This window comes from Sminthopsis crassicaudata, chromosome 1 (assembly GCF_048593235.1).
Source record: "Sminthopsis crassicaudata isolate SCR6 chromosome 1, ASM4859323v1, whole genome shotgun sequence".
Taxonomy (NCBI): Eukaryota; Metazoa; Chordata; class Mammalia; order Dasyuromorphia; family Dasyuridae; genus Sminthopsis; species Sminthopsis crassicaudata.
The window spans coordinates 323,148,069-323,155,662 of NC_133617.1; the positions used below are offsets into that span (position 1 = coordinate 323,148,069).

General features: G+C 36.8%; 1 pseudogene; it reads right to left on the reverse strand.

The window, feature by feature from the left end:
* Positions 1-498: 498 nt before the first annotated feature.
* Positions 499-1,776, reverse strand: LOC141554156 (HAUS augmin-like complex subunit 4 pseudogene; annotated as a pseudogene).
* Between the last annotated feature and the right edge of the window lie 5,818 nt (positions 1,777-7,594).

Sequence of the window (7,594 nt, forward strand, 5' to 3'; positions counted from 1 at the left end):
CTTTTTTTTTTTTGAAAGCTGTCACCTTTTTATTTTCTATAATTATTCTAAACCTATGACACTTTAAGTGTGAGGAACTTTCCAGAAGGAAATTTAGTCCTAACCCACGTAGATGGTAATAAGCAACTACTTTGTAATTTATACTGAGAGCTGTCTGGGACACTGAAATAGTAATAGACCTGGGTACCTACATAACAAGTATGTGTCAAAGTTGGGATTTGAACCGAATTAGTACAAACTCAAAAGTCAGCTAGTTCTTTATTCACTATTTTACACTACCTCTTTTCCATCTTAGCCCCAAAGAAATTACTAGTAGCTCAGGAAACCATATTATCATTTTATTTAGGGAATAATTGGGCAAAAGGCAAGACTGGTTTTTTTAAGAGGCCACAAAATGTGCAAATCTGTTCTTAAGAGGAAGCAAGGACAGGACAGAAACTAGGAGAATGTCTTGTCCATTAGAGTTCTTACTGTATGAGTGGTGTCTCATCCCCCCCCCTTTGAGAAATGAAAGGCAATACTTGTATAGGAGAAACAGGATATGAACAATGTATGCCACTGAGGCAAAAAGATCCCAGTCCTTAATTTCTGCAAAACTCAATGGTAAGACTTATTAAACTCCTGAAGAGCCCAGTGCTTGTTCTCAGTTGCCTGTTTCAAATGGGTGTACTCCTTCACCAGCTTGTCAAACTCTTCACCTAGCACCTCATAAGTGCTCAAGACCTGGCGTGATTTCTCCATGTCTTGCTCCTGTAGGCGAATGGCCCCCTCCAGACTATCTCTAATGAGGCGATGAACTTCTACCTTCTCAGCTGTATAAGTGTCTGACAAAATCTGTAGCTCCTCCATTCTGATGGAAAGAAAGTAACCAAGCAGATCAAAATCAATGACAGCAGCCAATCTTAGCTTCAGAATCATGGCACTACACTTGATCTCCAAGTACTGTGCATTAATCTGATCCAGCTCTGATTGTGTTTTTAGCCAGTGTTCCTGAAGAAGTCTCTGTAGCAGTGAAAGACATCTAAGGAGTACCTGAGAATAGGTGGAACTTTGCTTTTCAAGTAGTACTGTTTGTTCCTTCTGCTGTTTCTTAGCATTCTGGTTTTCCTGCTTCTCACTTGTCAGCATATCTGCCAGCTGCCATACCTTTGCTGCTTTCATTGTTTCACTATCAGAATCTGAACTGGGATCATGGTAGCAGAGCAGAGTGAAACATTTCTTCTTCAGCTGTTCCTCAATTTTTGGCTGCAGACACTCCCTCATTCTCACAAAATCCTCTGAAGGGGGCATCAGTTCTAGCAAGTCTGACTTCTCCAGGCCCAGCAAAGGTGGCTTCTCTTTCTTTTGGCTTGGATCCAAAAGTCGAGACAGTTCAGTCACTAGTAATCTCTGTTCAAGGGATTCATGAAACTTCTTATCCTCTGGGGTGAGATTTGTGTCCTGTGTCTTTACATAATAGTCTACAAGCATTTCTTGTATAAGTCTCTGCAGAATCTCTGACCTTAGCCATGCTGTCTTTTGCAGTCGGACCTCCCTCCATGCCTCAGCTTGCTCTTCTGCAAGGGTAGTGCTTAAACCACTCTTATCCATGTACTGAGAGAGACTTAGCAGGAGCTTGCTAAAATGAGGGTTCTGCAAGAGGTCTTCTTCAGTCAGGTTACAGGGTGGCAGCTGTTTGCTGCATACTTGCTGGAGTAATTCCATACCCTCTCAAGGTAAGCAATAATCTCCTGATGCCATCTTTTTCGTGGGACTTCCACCTCAAAAGCAAAATCCTGCCGCCGTGCTGTTGAGGCAATGAAAGGGGCAGGTTAGGGAAGGCGGTGGCTGCCTCTTTTGAAAGTTTTAATAGTCTCTTCTAGGAGAGTGTTATTTGGGGTATTGTCTGGAGGTTGTTTGCTATTAGTCTCCTCAGGGTTGGAAACTTTCTCTCTTTCTGTATAGAAGCTATCAATCATTTTCTTCATTTTTTACTCATTTTTTAAAGCCTTCAAGATCTGCCTTCAGGGCAAGGAAGTTACCATCTTCCTCTGCAGAGCAAGGATGAGTATATGGATACTAAGTTTCCGCTCAATGGGCTGCAAGGAAATGCCAAGCTGCAGGAACGCTCTGGGAAGGGCTCCACATGGAAGTGAGTATGCTTGGTTAACAACAGCCAAGCTGTATAAGTGCCCTGCCAGGACCCCTGCTGTAAGAATTAGTGACTGCCTTAAGGCTAGAGGTTAAGCAGCAAAAGTATCACTGCCACCCCACAAAGGCCTGCTTTGAGTATTAGCAGTCACCCTATCTCTCACTGCATCAGAAGTGTCTCTGCCTGGGGAGCACAGTAGAGCTGGGGAAATTCCATTACCCCAGGCCAAACTTCCACTGTGCAGATGAGAGCCTGCCCAAGGCTGTGCCCCTGCTGTATGTGACTGCTCCCCAACAAAAGCACCTAGCTTCAGAATGAGGTGAAGAGCTGTGTTATGGTCTGTGCTGAGTCACTTCTTGTCCTGGGTGGGTGCAGCCAGATCCTCTCAGGCTCTTGTGTCCCTCAGTGTACCCTCTATCCTAGCCTTCAACTTCTCTGCTGGTCCATACTCTGCCACCAAAGCAAAGAAGTCAGACTATGGCACAGAACTCTGTAAACCTTCTAACCTCAGAGGCCACCCCACTGCTGATTCTATCAGGACAAACTTTTCTTGTGATATTTCACATTATTTTTGGCTGGTGAGTTGTTGTACTTCCAATCTTCGTAAACCTTATTGGTCTAGCTCTATTTTTGAGGCTGATTTTAAAAATTGGTAATGAGGATGAGAGGAGCTCAGATTTTCATGTGTGCCTTCTCGGATATCTTGGCTCTTGCACCCCCCCCATCACAATTTCTGAGAGAAGTGGGATAAAATATAATGCATGCCATCAACTTTCACTTAGAAGATACAAAATAAAACCCAACAAATTCTAAATCTGTATTTGTGGAATTTCATAATAATGCTTGCATTTTATGAACAAAGGTTCTACAATACTATTGGAGTAGAACATAAATTTTGGAACCTTCAGTCAGGCTTAATGTTTCAGTGGAAATATGGCAAACAGGATTGAGTGGGGTGTAACATCAAGTGGGGCAATTAGGTAATATAGCAGTTAGAGTACTGGTTTAGAATTTGAAAGACTCATCTTCCTGAATTCAAATCTAGGCTAAAACCCTTACTAGTTGTGTGACTATGGGTAAGTCACTTAACTTTGCCTCAGAGTCTCATCTGTAAAATGAGCTGGAGGTGGAAAAGTTTATCAGTTCAATTTCTTTGCCAAAAAATAAAACAAAAAAAAATGCAATCATAAATCATTGGATTTCACTGAAAAGTAAACAAAGTAAAATTAGAGTCAAATACATATCTTGAATCCCACTATAGCAGTGTGTCAATGGAAAAGTGCTCAGCCTAGTGATTGAACATATGTTTGCTATCAAAATACCAGTGCATTTAAAATCATATATAGTTAGAGAAATGCCACCACCTCACATCTATTGCATTAGTTAATATGATAAAAATAATAATTATAAATGTTGAATGGGATATGAGAAAATGATGCTGATGCATGGTTTGTGAAGTTATGAACTGATCAAACTATTCTGGAAAGCAATTTGGAAGTATGACCTAAGGATTTTAAAACTTTGCATATCCTCTGAACTGACAATACCAATGCTAGACCTAAATCCCAAAGACATAAAAAAGGGAAATGATCTATTTGTACAAAAATATTCATAGCCACTCTTTTTTTATTGGATAAAATAGAATATTGAAGGGAAACTCATTGATTGGGGAATGGATATTTACCAGATATTTGCATGGGTAATTTTACATTGACAATTGCCAAACCATTTGTTCCAATTTCCCCCCTTTTTTCCCCCCTCAGATGGCAGGTTGACCAATACATGTTAAATATGTTAGAGTATAAATTAAATGCAATATATGTATACATGACCAAACAATTATTTTGCTGAACAAAAATAATCAGACTTTGAAATAGTGTACATTTATCCTGCAGGCAGACAAAATCAGAGGGATTGGAAATTCTATGTAGTGGTTCATATTCATCTCCCAGAGTTCGTTCGCTGAGTGTAGCTGGTTCAATTCATTACTGCTCTATTGGAACTGATTTGCTTCATCTCATTGTTGGAGAGGGCCACGTTCATCAGAATTGATCATCGTACAGTATTGTTGTTGAAGTATATAATGATCTCCTGGGCCCGCTCATTTCATTCAGCATCAGCTCATGTAAGTATCTCCAGGCCTTTCTGAAATCATCCTGTTGTTCATTTCTTACAGAACAATAATATTCCATATTATTCATATACTATAATTTATTCAGCCAATCTCCAATTGATGGGCATCCACATACTTTCTAGTTTCTGGCCACCACAAAGAGGGCTGCCACAAACATTCTTGCACATACAGGTCGCTTTCCTGTGTATGTGTATGCTTTGCACATACAGATCTCTTTGGGATATAAGCCCAGTAGCAACGCTGCTGGATCAAAAGGTATGCACAGTTTGATAACTTTTTGATCATAGTTCCAAATTGCTCTCCAGAATGGCTGGATGTATTCGCAGGAACTAAACCATTTTTTAAAAGATGAAAAAAAATCGTTTTAACATAGAACTAGTGGAAAATATATTTTGTAAATAAAGTAAAAAGTGTCCACAACCAGAAACCTGACTATCAAGTGATGAATTAGCTTTGGCCTAGTAATGCAAAACTTTCTTGAGGCATAGAAGGGATAGTAATGTACATAACAATAATAGCAGTCTAACAAACAAAACACCAATGCAATTATTTTAATGTTGAAGAGCTGTGCAAATTTTCTTTATAAAGAAAATGGTTTCCCCAGTCATAATGAGGTCCCCTAGATATGCTTGTTTAAAGATTATGTTGTCTTTTGTGAATTTTCTAGAACATCCCAACAATATCCTTAATAATTCAGAAAATTCCAGAATACTTAGTTTCCAAGATAAAAGCAAGATAATGAATATTGTTTAATTTCTAGACTATGCAGTTGTACAGAAGTTTCATTTGAACAAATGCCATGGGCAAATCATTAGAGTCAATGTTAAAGAAAAACAACATACCACTTTTTATTGCATTTAAGTACCTGTATTGTGTTTTTAATAACTTCAATTCTCTCCTTGAAGCAGAGGAACATCTTTTAAAATATCAGTATTTTTCTAATGATGCTATATGTTCATTACCTAATAAATTCCACACCCTCTGATGAATTGAAGTTTTATAGTAAACTAAGAGAATATATATTTATACACACACACACACACACAAACACACACACATATACATATATATATATGTATATGTGTTTGTGTATATATATATATATATATATATATATATATATGTATATATATATATATATATATATATATATATATACATATATATATATATATATATATATATATATATATATAAACATATTTAACCTATATTAGACTAAGTACCATCTAGGGGAGGGAGTAAAGGGAAGGAGGAGAAAATTTGGAACAGATGGTTTTGCAAGGGTAATGTTGAAAGAAATTACCCATACATATATTTTGTAAATAAAAAGCTTTAATAATTTTTTTTAAAATTAAAATAAAAAAAAATTAAAAACAAAAAAAAAATGAAATAACTACAGAAAAAAATAAAAAAAATAAAAAGGTGCATAGTAAGTGTCAATGAAATGCACCATGTTAACAATTACTAAATGGGCAGAGGCAGAGGATGAACAATATCACTGGAAAGATGTAAGAGTTGAAAAGAATGTGGGTCAGTCATGGAAAGAGTAACAGGCAATACCCAATGAATAGTCTAGAGTCCCCATTTATATCCATACAATGTGGAAGTGTGTAAAGGGAATTATCCCAGCAAATTGAGTAGATTCCCTCTGTGAGCTTTTTAAAAGAATCACGAACTAAAATTGCACAGAAGAAATATGAACTTTTTCCCAATGTCTTACTCTAAAGCCCCATCCTGGCATGTAGATGAACTTGAGTTCTTAACATACTATCATGGGGAAAGTGGGGAGAGAAGTAATTCTAAACAATGCTACTATAATGTAAAGAAAGACTTCAAATAATAGTCCATTCATAAACTATATTTCTTTTGTCTGAGATTACATTCAGGGAGATATTTATCATATTGATTCTAAAGTAAAGCTTGTCATTTTTTATTTCTCAAAAAATATTTTATTAGATTTATATGCCACAACTTTCTCAACTATTCCCCAATTGAGGGAACCCTCAGTTTCCAATATTTTACCACCATGAAGAGGGCCACTATATTTCACTTTTTTCCTACTTTTCATTCTCTTGGATGTTTTATTTTCTCCTAACTTCATTAACTTCTATTTATTTAATTCTAATTTTTAAGGAATTATTTTTTCAATGAGCTTTTGTACCTCCTTTTCTATTTGAACATTTTTGTTTTTTAAGCCATTTTCCTCTTCATTAGGTTTTTGCATTTCTTTTTGCATAACTCTCATTTCTCTTCCCAATTTTTCCTCGATCTGTCTTACTTGATTTTCAAAATCTCTTTTGAATCTTCCATTCTCTGAGATAAATTCTTATTTTTCTTTGAGGCTTTGGATATAGGAGTATTGACTTTGTAACCATCTGAAGATTGTGCACAGTTTCTATGGTTTAAACATTTTTTCTGTTGTTTATTCATTTCCCCAGCCTATTAGTTATTTTTAACTCTTTGTTATGAAAGTAGGGTTCCTTTTCCACAGTGGAGAGTACACTGTCCCTAAGCTTCAGAGGTTTTGTGTAGCTGCTTTCAGAGATTCTTCTAGTGACTTGTACTGTGAGCCAGCAGTGCTATTCAGATCTGAGCATAGGCAACGTCACAGAGCTCTGCCACTATGCCAGCAAAGAGGTCTCTGAAATCATTTTATGAAGAACTATCCTGGCTTTTCCTATCTCTGAGCTGAAATCTCCAGAAGTTAGAGTTTTTATTGCCATTGTTGCTGCTCTTACCATAGCACTCCTGCTTCTTCTTTTGATTGAGTGGCTTTCAAAGCCTGGTCCTGAGCTGATGCTCCTCTCACACCTTAGCATATCTAAACTTTCTTGATGAGTCATCCTTGTGGATTTAGAGGTCTGCATCACTGCTACTTTCTGATTTTTGTGGGACTGGGATAGTCAGGGATTCAGACTGTGAATCTCTTTAAAAACCACAAGAACACTATGATTACTAAAGTTTGGTTACCATAGCTATCATTAGGTTCATTTACTAATATCTTAGTTTGCTAAACTCAAATTCTTAACTATAAATCTAACTAACTAAGGCAGTTATTGAGTAGATATGATCATGATCATCTCAGTATACAGACAAGTCAATCGATGGGGAGACTTGAAGCTTATTCTATCAACTAAGGACTGGCAACAGCCCAATCATCACATAACTTGAAATAGGAATTATTGTGACACTTTAAGTTAAGATATATGAATAATTTCCATACATGCTCTATCTATAACAGGTCATTATAGTAGAAGATTCTGAATGACAGATATATCCACTTGAATGTAAAGCAATTGTGATATTGAAGACAATGTGAAAAAAGA